Consider the following 13667-nt stretch of genomic DNA (forward strand, 5'->3'; position numbering starts at 1 on the left):
CTGACTGAGCCACCCAGGTGCCCTCCCCTCCCCAGCCATCTTTTAAATAACAATCAGTGTGAAGTGGTATCTCATTGTTGGTTTGATTTGTATTTCCCTAATGACTAGTGACATGCATTTTTGTTGTGTGAATTAGCCATTTGCATACCTTCTTTGAAGAAATGTCCATCCAGGTCTTGTGCCATTTTAAATTGAGTTTTATGTTCTTGAGTTGTAGTTCTTACATATTCTGAATACTAATTCCTTATCAGATATGATTTACATGTACTTTCTCTTATTCTGATTGTCTTTTTACTCTCTTAATAGTGTCCTTAGAGTTTTTAATTTTGATGAAGTCCAATTTACCTGTTTTTCCTGTCACTGCCTATGCTTTCACTGTCAAATCCAATGTCATAATTTTTACCCTGTATTTTCTTTCAAGAATTTTATAGTTTTAACTCTTAAATCCTTTGGTTTGATCTAATTTTTGTACATGTTTAATAGATAAGGGTCAAGCTTACTCTTTTGCAGGTAGAGTTTCCCAGGACCACTACCATTTGTTGAAGACACTGTCCTTTTACCACTAAATGGACTCAGCACCCCTGTGCAAGTTCAACTGACCCTGTACATGAAGGTCAATTTCTGGGCTCTATATTCCACTGATCTACACGTTCCCTTATGCCAGTACCATAACATTTTGATTACTGTAGTTTTGTAGTAAGTTTTGAAATCATGAAGTGGGAAACTTCAACTTTATTTTGAGCTTTCAACAGTGTTTTCACTATTCAGAGTCCCATGATTTTCTAGCTGAATTTTAGGATGCGTTTTTCTATTTCTGCAAAAAACAGTCACTGAAATTTTATTGCACCAAATATGTAAATGGCTTTGGGTAGTATTGTCATCCTAATAAAATTAAGTTTTCTAAGCCAAAAACGTGACATGTCTATCTTTTTATATCTTCTTTAATTTTTCCCAGCAGTTTTATAGTTCTCAGTTTACAGGTCTTTCATACACTGAGTTTATTTTTTAAACTCAGTTTTTAAAAAAAATTCCAGTAGAGTTAACATGCAGTGTTAAATTAGCTTCAGATGTACTATGTAGTGACTCAATACTTGCATACATCACCAGGTGCTCATCCTAAGTGCACCCCTCAATCCCCATCATCAATTTCACCCAACACCCCATGGTCACCTCTGGTGACAATGAGTGTGTTCTCTAGAGTTAACAGTCTGTTTCTTGGTTTGTGTCTTTTTTCTTTTTCTTTTTTTTTGCCTTTGCTCATTTGTTTTATTTCCTAGATCCCATATATGAGTGAAATCAGATAGTATGGTCTTTCCTACCAAGCTGATTTTGCTTTTTTTGATGCTATCGTAAGTGGAACTGTTTTTCTGGTTTCCTCTTTGGCTAGGTTCATTGTAAGTATACAGAAATGCAACTGGTTTTTGCGTGTTCACCTTCTCTCCTGCAACTTTGCTGAAATTAGTTTATTAGTGCTGTCACAGGTTTTAATTTTCATTTTTCAGTATGAAATCTTCAGATATTCTACATATATAAGATCACGTCATCTGCATCTACTCTTTCTTTTCCCATTTGGATGTCTTTTCTCTCTTTTCCTTGCCAAACTGCTCTGGTTAGAACTTCCAGTACAGTTATGAATAGAAGCAGTGGCAGTGGGCATTCCTGCCTTGTCCCTGAACTAAATCAGAGGAAGCACTATCATATCAGTCTTTTACCACTATGATGTTCACTGGGTGCCTTTCGTATATGGCTTTTATCATGCTGAAGTAACAGTGCTCTATTCCTAGTGTTTCGAGTCACGAAAGGCTGCTGAACTTCATCAAAGGCTTTTTCTGGATCAGTTGACATGATCATGTGTGGATTTTTTTTGTTCCTTTCATTCTATAAATGTGTACTATATTGATCACTTTTTGAATGTGCAATCATCCTAGCATTCCAGGAACAAATCCCACTTGCTCGTGGTGTGTATAATCCTTTTAAAGGACTGCTTAATTTGATTTGCTGGTATTTTACTCAAGATTCTCAAATCATTGTATTTTTAAGGGCTACTGACCTGTAGTTTAATTTTTGTAGCATTTGCTTGGCCTTGGTTATCAGAGCAATGTTGGCTCATAGAATGATTTAGTAAGTGTTCCTCCCCTCTTTGATTTCTGGGAAAAATGAGAGGACCAGTTAGTTCTTTAAATGTTAGTTAGCATTCACTAGTGAAGACATCAGGTCCAAGGTTTTTCTCTACCAGTAGATTTCAGGTATTCGATTTGATCTCCTTACTTGACAATAAGTACGATTTTTATTGAGTTGGTTTTGGTAGTCTGTGTTTCCAGGAACTTATTAATTTTTTTTAATTTTTTAGTTTTTATAAACATATATTTTTATCCCCAGGGGTACAGGTCTGTGAATCACCAGGTTTACACACTTCACAGCACTCACCAAAGCACATACCCTCCCCAATGTCCATAATCCCACCCTTCTCCCAGCCCCCCTCCCCCCAGCAACCCCTCAGTTTGTTTTGTGAGATTAAGAGTCACTTATGGTTTGTCTTAGGAACTTATTAATTTTATCCAGGTTATAAAAATCTGTTGTTGTACAAGTGTTCACAAGACTCTCAATCTTTTTTTTTTTTTTAAGATTTTATTTATTTGTTTGACAGAGATCACAAGGAGGCAGAGAGGCAGGCAGAGAGAGAGAGGAGGAAGCAGGCTCCCTGCTGAGCAGAGAGCCCGATGCGGGGCTCGATCCCAGGACCCTGGGACCATGACCTGAGCCGAAGGCAGAGGCTTTAACCCACCGAGCCACCCAGGCGCCCCAGGACTCTCATAATCCTTTTTTACCCCCTGTAGAATAGGTAGTAAATTCCCAATAAAGCTCATTCCCGATTTTAGAAATGCGAGTATTTTTTTTTTTAAGTCAATCCAGCTGGGACTGTGCTCAGACCGGGGTGTACTTGAGATTCCCACCCTCTCCTCCCCTTCTGCCCTCCCCACCCCCTACTTGTGTCTGCTCCCTCTCAAATACATAAATAAAATCTTCAAAGAGAGGTTTCTTTTTTCCCCCCAATGTTAGCATTTATCGCTATGAATTCCTCCCTTAGCACTGCTTTACTGTGTCCCATAAGTTTTAGTATATTGTGTTTTCATTTTATTCATCTCTAAGTATTTAAAAATTTCCCTTGTGATTTCATCTTTGGCCCACTCCACTGGTTCTTTAAGAGCGTGTTGTTTAACATCTGCAAATCTGTGAATTTTCCAGTTTTCCTCCTGTTACTGATTTCTAACTTCATTTCACTATGGTCCGAAAAGAAATTTGTATGATATCTATCTTGCTACCAAGACTTACGCTGTGGCCTAAGAGCAGGTGTGTCCTACAGAAGGTCCCATGAGCACTTGAGAAGAACGCATGTGCTGTTTCTGGGTGGAGTCCTGTGTGTGTCCCTTAGATCTGGCTGGGTTATTGCTATTGAAGTTCTCTATTTCCTCACTTCTGTTCTCTGGTTCTACCCACTCTTAAATATCATTGTAAAATTATCTACTTCTTCCATCAGTTCTGTCAATTTTTGCTTCATAGAATTTTTTTTCATTTTAACTGGTTTTAGCCCAATGTGGGGCTCAATCCCAGGACCCTGGGATCATGACCCCAGCCAGAGGCAGACACTTAACAAGATTCAACTACCCAGGCGAAACTTAGCAGTTTTTATTTAAAGTTGCATATATGATTATTCTACTCCTGCATCTTCTCAATTGTTTCTTCCTTATATATGCCCTTTTCCTTTCCTACTTGGCAAAATCTGGCTTTGTGTTCAAGGGCTTTTTGGCGGTCTTTGTCCAGTTTTAGTCTAGTGATAACCACCTTGCTAGAGTGAATGCCCACACAGACAGTTGGGCCATCCGCCTTCTCTTGCTGTACTGGTTCAATGTAGAGGACATGTCTCTTCCTGCAAACCTGGGATAATTTGCCAATTTGCTGACCTTTGTAGTGTCCTCGCACAACCTGCACTCCATCACCCTTTCGGATGGGCATGGATCGAACCTTTTACTTCCATCTCAGCTCTTTGGAAAGAGGGAAAGACATGATCTTCCTGCGAATGTGGGATGGCGCACTGAAATGCTGTTTACAGTTTTTGCTCTGGTCAGAAGTCACAACTTCATGTTGGCCAAGGGCACTTCAGCGATGGCCACAAAAGGGAAGGGCTGCTTCATATAATTTCCTGACCTGTCATTACATGTGTAAATGTTTACCACTATTTTATCTTCTTGCTGTACTGAACCTTTTATGTTCTTCTTTGTCCTTTGCAAATTTTTCCAATTTAAAATCTATCTTGACTCATCTCAGTACAGCCATCCCAGCCAGCTCTCTTTTGGTTACTATTTATGAGAATTCTCTTTTCCCACTCTTTCATATTCAAATTTTTTGTGTCTTTGGATCTAAACTGAGTCTCTTGTAAATAAATAATTGGATCAGGTTTTTTTTAGCCAATCTGCCAATCTGTCTTTTTGGAGTTTAATGCATTTATATTTATAGAAACTACTGTTAAGGAAGGACTTAATTCTGTCATTTTGGTGTCCGTGTTCTGTAAGCCTTACAGCTTTTTTGTTATTCTGCACCACTATCTTCTTTTGTGTTCAGCTGATTTTTTTTTTAGTAGTAAAACATTTTAAGTCCCTTCTCATTTCCTTTTGTGTGTACTCTACAGCTATTTTATTTGTCATTATCCATCAGCTTTACAGATGTTAATACTGTACCTTATTGTGTTGTATGCGACAAAACCCTTTCCTACAATACTGTGATGCCAACAGACATATCATCATTTTGAGACCAGAGTTTAAGCAAAAGGAAATGAATATTTTAAGTGTAAACGGTGAAGTAGTTAAAGCCAGAAATTATTACAGATTTCCAAACTAGAAAGGAAAAGCCCAGTGAAGCACAACAGATTTTAATTTTCTATAAAGTAAATATTACTTTCTAATAATCCACCTAAACAGAAAGCTCTTGGAGTCCCTTGCGGGGGGGGGGGGGGGGCATGGTGCCTGGGTGGCTCAGTGAGTTAAGTGTCTGACTCTTTCATGATCTCAGAGTTGTAAGACTGAGCCCTGCACAGGGCTCCCTGCTCAGCAGGGAGGCTGCTTCTGATTCTCTCCCCACCCCCACTTCCCACTTTCTCTAAGAAATAAACAAATCTTAAAAAAAGAGCAAGAAGTCTTAAGACCAAAAAGAAAACCCTTGTAGATTATCCCCAGCATTACTAGTCCATTTCTTGCCCTCCATTACTGCAATGAATTACAAACAGCTATCTGGGCCCCTGGCTGGGCCTAGGTTTTTGGTCATTAAAGCCCTGAAAGCTGGTTTTTGGTGACCTGATGGACTCTGGTACCTGACAGATTGTTTTCTCCTTTTTTTTCTTTCCATCTTGTTTTCTTTTTTCTTCATTCTCCATTTTTTCGTTTTTCCCATTTTTTTTTTCTATTTTCCTTTTTCTTTTTGGTTCTATTTTCTTATTTTTCTTCATTGTCTTTTCTCACTTTTTAATTTTATTAGCATAATTAGTAAGCATAATTTTATTTTATATCATTAGTATTAGTGTTGTTAGCACAGTTGGCACTGCCACTTAGAATGGTTAGCAGATCACCATGCAGTAGGACCTTGCAGCCATCTCTGGTAACTAATTACCCATATCTACAATTATGAGCTCCAATTATGAGACCATTGGGCAGGGTAACTTTGCAATGGTGGAAGTTGGCCCAGCACATCTTGATGGGGACAGAGGCTGTGAAGGTCATTAAGGAGAGTCAGCAGAGCTCCTCCAGTTTCCAGGCACTTTTCCATGAAGCACTTTCTATGAAGCACACAGCACAAAGACCCTGAATCACACCAATATTGTAAAGCAGAGGTGACTGACACTGAGGAAGCACTATTCCTTGCCTGCGAGTACGTTAGTGGAGGAGACCTGTTTGGTTGTTTACAGTGGACCATGGCCACATGACAGACAAAGAAGCCAGAGGCAAATTCCAGCAGCCAGTAGCCACTGTGCAGTAGGGCATAATCCACAGGGACCTGAAGCAGAGGAACCTGCTCTGTGACACTGAAAGTAAAAACTGCAGACTTTGGCCTGAGCAATGAGTTCACCACTGGCCATAAGCAGAAAACCTATTTTAAGAGCCTCCCTTATACTACCCCAGAACCCTTCCTGTGCCAAAAGTACAATGATCCAAAGTCACCCTCTACCCCACACTCCCCCCTTCACCCACTCTGGTGAATGTGTGAAACATGCTAATCATTCTGTCACCATGGTCACTGGTGTCCCTGCCTTTTGTGGGAAAGGACTTATGAGAGCTATGAAAGCAGATCCTGAAGGGGCAATACCATATTCCAATATCCTTACCTCTTGAATGTGAAAACCTCAAGAAAATTATGACCCTCAACTCCAGCAATAGAGGAACGTTAGAAAATATTATGAGGGATCCATGGATAAATAAGGCCAGAAGGAGAAACTCAGATCTTTATACATAAAGTGCCTCATGACAAGAAGGACTTCCAGGGTGACCAAGGTCATGATGAACATGGGCTATGGGTGGGATCCAGGACTCAGGAACAGCACTGAAAGTACCAGAGTGTGATGGCCACCTCAGTGACACCAAGAAACCCAAGGTGGAGGGCCACCCCCATGATAGGAAGTCCCTCCTCCCCTTCTGCTGACCCTAATAACTGCATTCTTCCCCCAACCTAGCAGGTTCAGCAGGTGTCTGACAATGCAGTAAACAATACGTGCAGCAAGCCTGCTATTCCCACCTGGCTCTGCAAGGCGGAAAATCAGTGGTAGAGGAGTACCAGAGCTCAGAGTAGAAGCCCATGGCGCCTGCCAGTCCTGCACCTAGTCTGTCAAGGACCACCCTCCCAGCTCAGCCCCCTACCAGTGGCCCTGGGACCTCCTCCACCTCCAGCAGCAGGAGCACAGCACCAGAGGGAACCAACTGTCCTCAATGTGTGTCTGTAAGAAGAAATCCTTTGCAAACCAGGCAGCCTGATGGCATGACCCAAACCTCTCCCTCCTGTCACAACCAGGGCCAACAGAGATGGCTGCCAGGCTCCTTTTTATTCTAAGACACTTCTGTTTTAGACTGTCCAGCAAGAATCAGAAAACAAAATATAGTGAAGACAACTGAATCTCTCATGGTGGATGGCCAAGGCAGAAATCAAATCAAAGACCATGGGGAGGTTGACTTGCACTCCCTAAATTTTAGATGAAAAGAAAGAAGACGCTGAACTCCATCGAGCCTGACAACACAGTACAGATCAGCCAGAGACTAGGCACAAAACAGCTGCAGACGGGAGCAATATAAGTAGTACAGGCTGTGTGTGCGAGATGCTTGGGGAATAGGATCAGGTTATTACTGATAAGGAAAGATTTACTTTTGCCACATACCATTTGTTTTCCGTATGTCTATTTTCCCATTATTCAATTCTTCATTTACTGATATTTTTTGTATTTAGTTGAATTTTTAATGTAATTTTTTCCAGGGGCTCTGCATCATTCCTTCTTCAGCTTAAGGAGCAGCCACGATATGGACTTTTGCTGGGTGTCTCCGTGAAGTGAAAACTACTGGGGGGTCTTGCTCCTGCAGTTCAATGTTCCAGCCCAGGATGACACGTCATGTCGGCTTACAGCTCACTGGCTAGAAGGAGTCACACCATACAAGAAACTAAGGAGTGTGATTCTCTTGTGGACTTGGAAAGCACACAGTTGGAAATATTTGGGAACTAGGATGAGTTTTACAGTGGCTTGCTGTAGTAATAATAAATGTAATTTTTAAGATATTATTTACTTGAGAGAGAGAGAGAGATCACGCATGCACTCAAGTGGGGAGAGGGATACAGGAAGAGAGAGAAGCAGACTCCCTGCTGAGCAGAGAGCCCAACACAGGTCTCGATCCCAGGACCCCAGGATCATGACCTGAACTGAAGGCAGGCACTACATGACTGAGCCACCCAGGTGTCCCTGGCATCCATGATTTCTGATGAGCAATCAAGTGTGAAAATCTTTAGAATTCCTTATATATGACAAGTTGATTCTCTTGCTTTCAAGTTCTTGTTGCTTTGCAAATTCAAGTTACAATTTGACTGTAATGTGTCCTGGCATAGATTTCTTGAGTTTATCCTCCTTGGAATTCATTAAGCTTCTTAGATGTGTAAATTCATTAAATTCTGGAAGTTTTCGGCCATTTGATTTTCACAAATGTTTTGTTCCTCTCTAAATATTCTACCTCTGGAGCACCTATGAAGTGTATTGACATGGATGATGATGTCCTGCAGATCTCTCAGGCTGTGTCATCTTTCGTAATTCTTTCTTTCTTTCTGTTCCTCAGGCTGAATAATTTTGATGGTCTTCAGCTTGCCAATCTTTTCTTCTGTCTGCTCACATCTGCTGCCAAACCTTTCTAATAAATTTCATTTTGGGGCACTTCAGTGGCTCAGTTGGCTGAGTGTCTGACTCTTGGTTTGGGCTCAGGTCATGATCTCAGGTAAGACTGAGCCCTGCTCTGGGCTCCCTGCTCAGCAGGGAGTCTGCCTGAGATTCTCTCTCCCTCTCTAAAATAAACGAATAAATCTTTAAAAAAATTTTTCATTTCAGTTACTGTACTTTTTTTTCTGCTCCAGAATTTGTTCCCTTTTTATAATTTCTTTCTTGATGGTCTCATTTTGTGCAGACATTGTATATTCTCAGTTGCCTTTAGTTCTTTGTCCATGATTTCCTCTGGCCAAGTAATTTAACACAGTGGATTTAAAGTCTTTTATTTACTTATTTATTTGTTTGCTTTTAAAAAGATTTTATTTATTTGACAGAGATCACAAGTAGGCACAGAGAGAGGGGAGGAAGCAGGCTCCCTGCGGGGCAGAGGACCCTGGGAGCGCACAAGGGCAAGCAGGGGAGAGGGAGAGAGAAGCAGACTCCTTGCTGAGTATGGAGCCCAAAATGGGGCTCTATCTCACGACCCCAGGATAATGACCTGAGCCAAAAATCAAGAGTTGGGATTGTCAGCTATGCAGGCACCCCAATTTAATGCTTATTATTAATTCCAATGTCTAAGCTTCCTCTGAGATGGCTTCTGTCCAGTTCCTTTTTTTCCTGTGAACGGGTACATTTTCCTGTTTCTTCATATGCTTCACACTTTTTCTTCTTGTTGAGAAATGAACCTTCTGAAATCTCACTCCCCTGTTCCTCAGGGATTGCTGATTGTTATTTGCTGAGAGCTGGAATTGTTCATTTGTTAGCACAGCACTCACTTAGGAAAGATCAGCACTCTATCCCTTCATGAGGTACATCTCCATCCAATCAGGTTCCACAGTTCCAAGATAGTTGATTCCAAAATACTCTTTCCAGGTCAGTGGCTGACTTTGTAGAGGGACTGACTTCTAATGCTTCCCCCTCAGTCATCTTGTGTGACATCACTGTAGTCTATAGTCTTTTAAGTATCAGTGAACTTGTCCAATTTTCACACCCTGACCAAACTTATTCAAGCCTCTGAATCACTGCTAATTCTCTCAGCAGAAAATGCATGCATATTTTTTGGATATAAGTATGATTTGTTTTCTAGTTTTAGTAAAGGATCAGGATGAGTCTTTCTCCTTAAATGTTACCATCTTTCTTGAGGTGCCTGGGTGGCTCAGTCAGTTAGGCATCTGCCTTAGGCTCGGGTTGCGGTCCCAGGGTCATGGGATCATTGGGCTCCCTGCTCACTGGGAAGCCTGCTTTCCTTGCTTGTGCTCTCTCTCTCTGGCATATAAATAAATAAAATCTTTTTTAAAAAAATGTACCATCTTTCTTAAATCTCTTGCAACTACAGAAGACCATCACAGGAAAGGAAATGATAAGTGGCAAAAGACAAAGATCATCTAATAGCACAGATTGAAAATACCAAACTGGTGGCTCCTGGGCTTAAGTACTGTTCAAAATACTAAAAGTGGTATGTGAGTATTAAGAGAGAGGTAGCTGACTGGGAGCATGACACAGAATTTACTTTAGGAGTCTTTTTATTCTGGGTACAACGATCTGGTGCTCTGAAGCTATACTTCAGAGCTGGAGTTAATACTTCGAACTCTGTGCTCAGAACACATTAGGGACTTGAATATTTGCTAAAATATTTAGCTTCCTTTGTCTTAATAGAGGCAACTTTCTGGAAGCATACACAAGAAAGGATACAAAAAATGCTCCATACAGGTAAAGTACTTAGTTCTCACTCTAGAAACCCTCTCTCTCTAAAACATGGCTTTTTGGGGGGTACCTGGGTAGCTCAATCAGTTGGGCATCCAACTGTTTTGTTTTTTTTTTTTGTTTTTTAAGGTTTTTTTTTATTTATTTACTTGACTGAGAGAGGGAAAGAAGAAGCAGACTCCCCACTCATCAGGGAGCCTAATGCAGGGTTCAATCCCAGGACCCTGAAATCATGACCTGAACTGAAAGCAGACCCTTTACCAACTGAGCCACCCAGGTGCCCTGGGCATCTGACTCTTGATTTCTGCTCAGGTCATGACACTGGGCCATGCATGGGGCTCCACCTCACCACAGAGTCTGTTTGTCTCTCTCCCTCTGCTCCTCTCCCTGCTCTCTCTCTCTCAAATAAAATCTTTAAAACAAGCCTTTTTTGAAGCAATAAATTTGTATCAGCAGGATATGCTGGGAGTTAAAATGTTTAGGAAATTAAGGTTCTAACGGTCAGCAATTTCCCCCAAACACAGTATTCCTCCAAAAACAGCCAAAATACCTCAACAATTAATCTGTCAATGGCTATGAATATGAATGAGTTTTCACTATGACATTATCATTGGTTAGGAGCAATAGAAGTTTGGAACTTCTATTCAGTTATCACCAGAAATGGATACAAATAAGGGTACCACACCATGCCCGCACTGCCCATGCATCTTTGTTTAGCGAGCAATCTTATTTTTTTTGGAGCAGTTAGCTCTGTTTCCTCTTTCACCATTTCTGCTGCGCTTCCAAGCACAAGATGCCTGCCTCCATCTGCACAAAACCTGTCAAATAGGTGTCCCTACTTTTAGAGCCACGGTCACCATCTTAGATGAGGCTTGCACATACCCTACCTATGCTATTTTAGTTGTAAATCCTTTGAACTAGAATAATGTCCCTCATATTTTATTATTTCCTTTCAAATATGTAAATATGGGTATGCCTGGGTGGCTCAGTGGGTTAAAGCCTCTGCCTTCAGCTCAGGTCATGTTCCCAGGGTCCTGGGATCGAGCCCCACATCAGGCTCTCTCCTCAGCGGGGGACCTGCTTCCCTTCCTCTCTCTGCCTGCCTCTCTGCCTACTTGTGATCTCTATCAAATATCATAAAAAAAAAATACAAATATGTAAATATGGACAGATTATCACAATGAAATGTGGTTAATATGAAGATGAAGTACCACAAATATGTCTGCCTTTATTCACATCACAGTACTTCCTACCTCGTCTCTTGAATAATCACATACCCAAAAAAAACAAAGCCTGCCATACCGAGTAGCGGTGTATACCACGCCAGCTTTCTTACTGTATTCAGCCCCAATCTCTCCTCCTCATTTTTGAGGCCTACCATCCTCTCAAATCTATCACCTCCAATCAGTCACTGCCAAGAATCTAGACGCCCTACTTCCGGGTTCTGCCAAATTAACATACTGGGAAGGTAATGGGTCCACTTCTCTCCTTTCCTTGATACAACTCTCTCAGCCAAGAAAACCCAAGTGGTGAAAGAACTCTGCCCCTACTTCACAATACATATTCAAAACATAAACACACAAAAGCAGACTTACATGTATGATGAGTGAATATTCTAAAATGTAGCTAGATATTTTTGAAGTAGGGTAAAGAAGAAGACATGCTCCCATTTGTGTTTATTAGGTTGAATCCTATGAAAATGTCATTTTTGTAGGTCAAAACCAAGCAGCTTTATAGGGTTCAATGTCTCTATGGTACAGGAGGGATTAAGGTAGGAAAATATTTTATGTTTTCAATGTTTCATTCTGTACAACTGAATGTATGAAGTTTATCATTCCCTCTCCACATCCCAAAACTGAACATCTGGGTCGGAAGCCTGCTATCACATCTTTTCACACTACATCATCCCCTTTTGTGGGTGGCTCCTCACGTGTCACACAGTCAAAAAGAAAAATTCCTTCAGCACAGGAACTATCTTACTTCTCTGGCATTTCCCTAACACAGCACCTGCTACAAAGCATCCTTTGGATACCTGCAGGTCTGAATGACTACATTTCCACCTCTCCTGTCACTGGGGTAGAACCAGTTCTCTACCACAGCAGCGGGAAGCAGAAAGAACAACTCACTTCTCAGATTCTGACAGGCACGGTTTTATCTTCGCCTGTGAACAACCACAGGTAAGGTTATTCATTAACTACATACACCATTTGTCTAGGCCGAGTGTACATTACGAGGCTGACCAACATGAGCTCCTCACTTCCCTCCCACATCCCCTTCCCAAACTCACAAGGGAAATCTTGCTATTGCTGCACTTCTCCAGTGGGCTAACAGAAGTCTGGCCACAAGTCTTCACAGAAACAGCATGCCTTTCTCTCCCCCAAGTAGATCATGGATGCTCTGTACCTCCAGATGACTTTATGGGCACACAGAACTGCAAGCCACAGAAGACAGCCACTTGGCAGGGGCAGTGTCCAGTCATATGCAGACAGGATTTCATGTTGTTGTCATGCAGAAATGATTAGCTACAACTTTAAAAGATAAAAAGCAAGGGAACAAAGGGAAGAACTGGCTGACCAAGTGCGCTTTTTTCCTATCTGAAACAACCGTTTCTCTCAATTCAAACTGCTAACATTTTTTCAACATCAACAGCCCTGAAAATAAAGACTGGCCCAATGGTCTACTTTTTATCTGTAAAAAAATTAACTCTCTTCTTTTGTTTTTTATTTTTTAAAATATTTTGTTTATTTATTTGACAGAGAGAAATCACAAGAAGGCAGAGAGGCAGGCAGAGGGAGAGGGGGAAAGCACGCTCCCTGCTGAGCAGAAAGCCTGATGAGGGGCTCGATCCCTGAGACCATAACCTGAGCCAAAGGCAGAGGCTTTAACCCACTGAGCCACCCAGGTGCCCAATTAACTCCCTTCTTATTTGTTACAATTAATTAATAAAAAGAAAATTTTTTGAAACTCATGCCAAGTCTGGGACACTGATATGGAATCTGCTATTAAAATCCTCCACCAGAAGTGACAAAGAAATCTAGTATGTCAAAGTTAAACAAGAAAAGTTGGTTAAAAAACCCATCCAGAGCGCAGATTATGAATTGTGTATGTTCAAATACTGCAAGAAATGACCAGACATGGCAAAACATGAAATGCATAAAAACTTCATGAACATAAAACCTAATACTTGGTTTCCAAAGTCTTTTTGCAACCCGTTGGGTTACAAGGACTGAAAGATATGTACCACTGCCCCACCAAAATCAAGGCTCCTTGGGGGTCAGAAACCAGGTTTTCTACTATTTGTAGAGCTACTACCTTGCCCAAGGCTTGGGATATGGTGGTGCTCAAGAAAACCGACTGGATGAACAATTATACATTATTTGTCCCAGATACACAGGGGAGAGAACTGAGCTGCCTCCCTCTGCCAGAACACCTTAGAAAAAGTTTCTTCTAAATTTCTTGATGGAAG

The 13667-nt window shown here is 41.2% G+C and overlaps 1 protein-coding gene, 1 long non-coding RNA gene and 1 pseudogene across 3 annotated transcripts in view; all 3 read right to left on the minus strand.

Annotated features, from left to right (window-relative positions):
- The window catches only part of RAB7A (RAB7A, member RAS oncogene family), a 72550-nt gene that overhangs the window by 44100 nt on the left and 14783 nt on the right, over positions 1–13667 (minus strand). The window lies entirely within an intron of this gene.
- LOC132009909 (uncharacterized) lies at positions 1125–13115 on the minus strand. Its single transcript, XR_009402090.1, has 2 exons — positions 12489–13115; positions 1125–2147 (listed from the first exon to the last, which is right to left on the minus strand). It is a non-coding gene; the product is annotated as an uncharacterized LOC132009909 (long non-coding RNA).
- On the minus strand, positions 2999–4158 carry LOC132012527 (large ribosomal subunit protein uL24-like; annotated as a pseudogene).

Source organism: Mustela nigripes, chromosome 2 (assembly GCF_022355385.1).
Source record: "Mustela nigripes isolate SB6536 chromosome 2, MUSNIG.SB6536, whole genome shotgun sequence".
Taxonomy (NCBI): Eukaryota; Metazoa; Chordata; class Mammalia; order Carnivora; family Mustelidae; genus Mustela; species Mustela nigripes.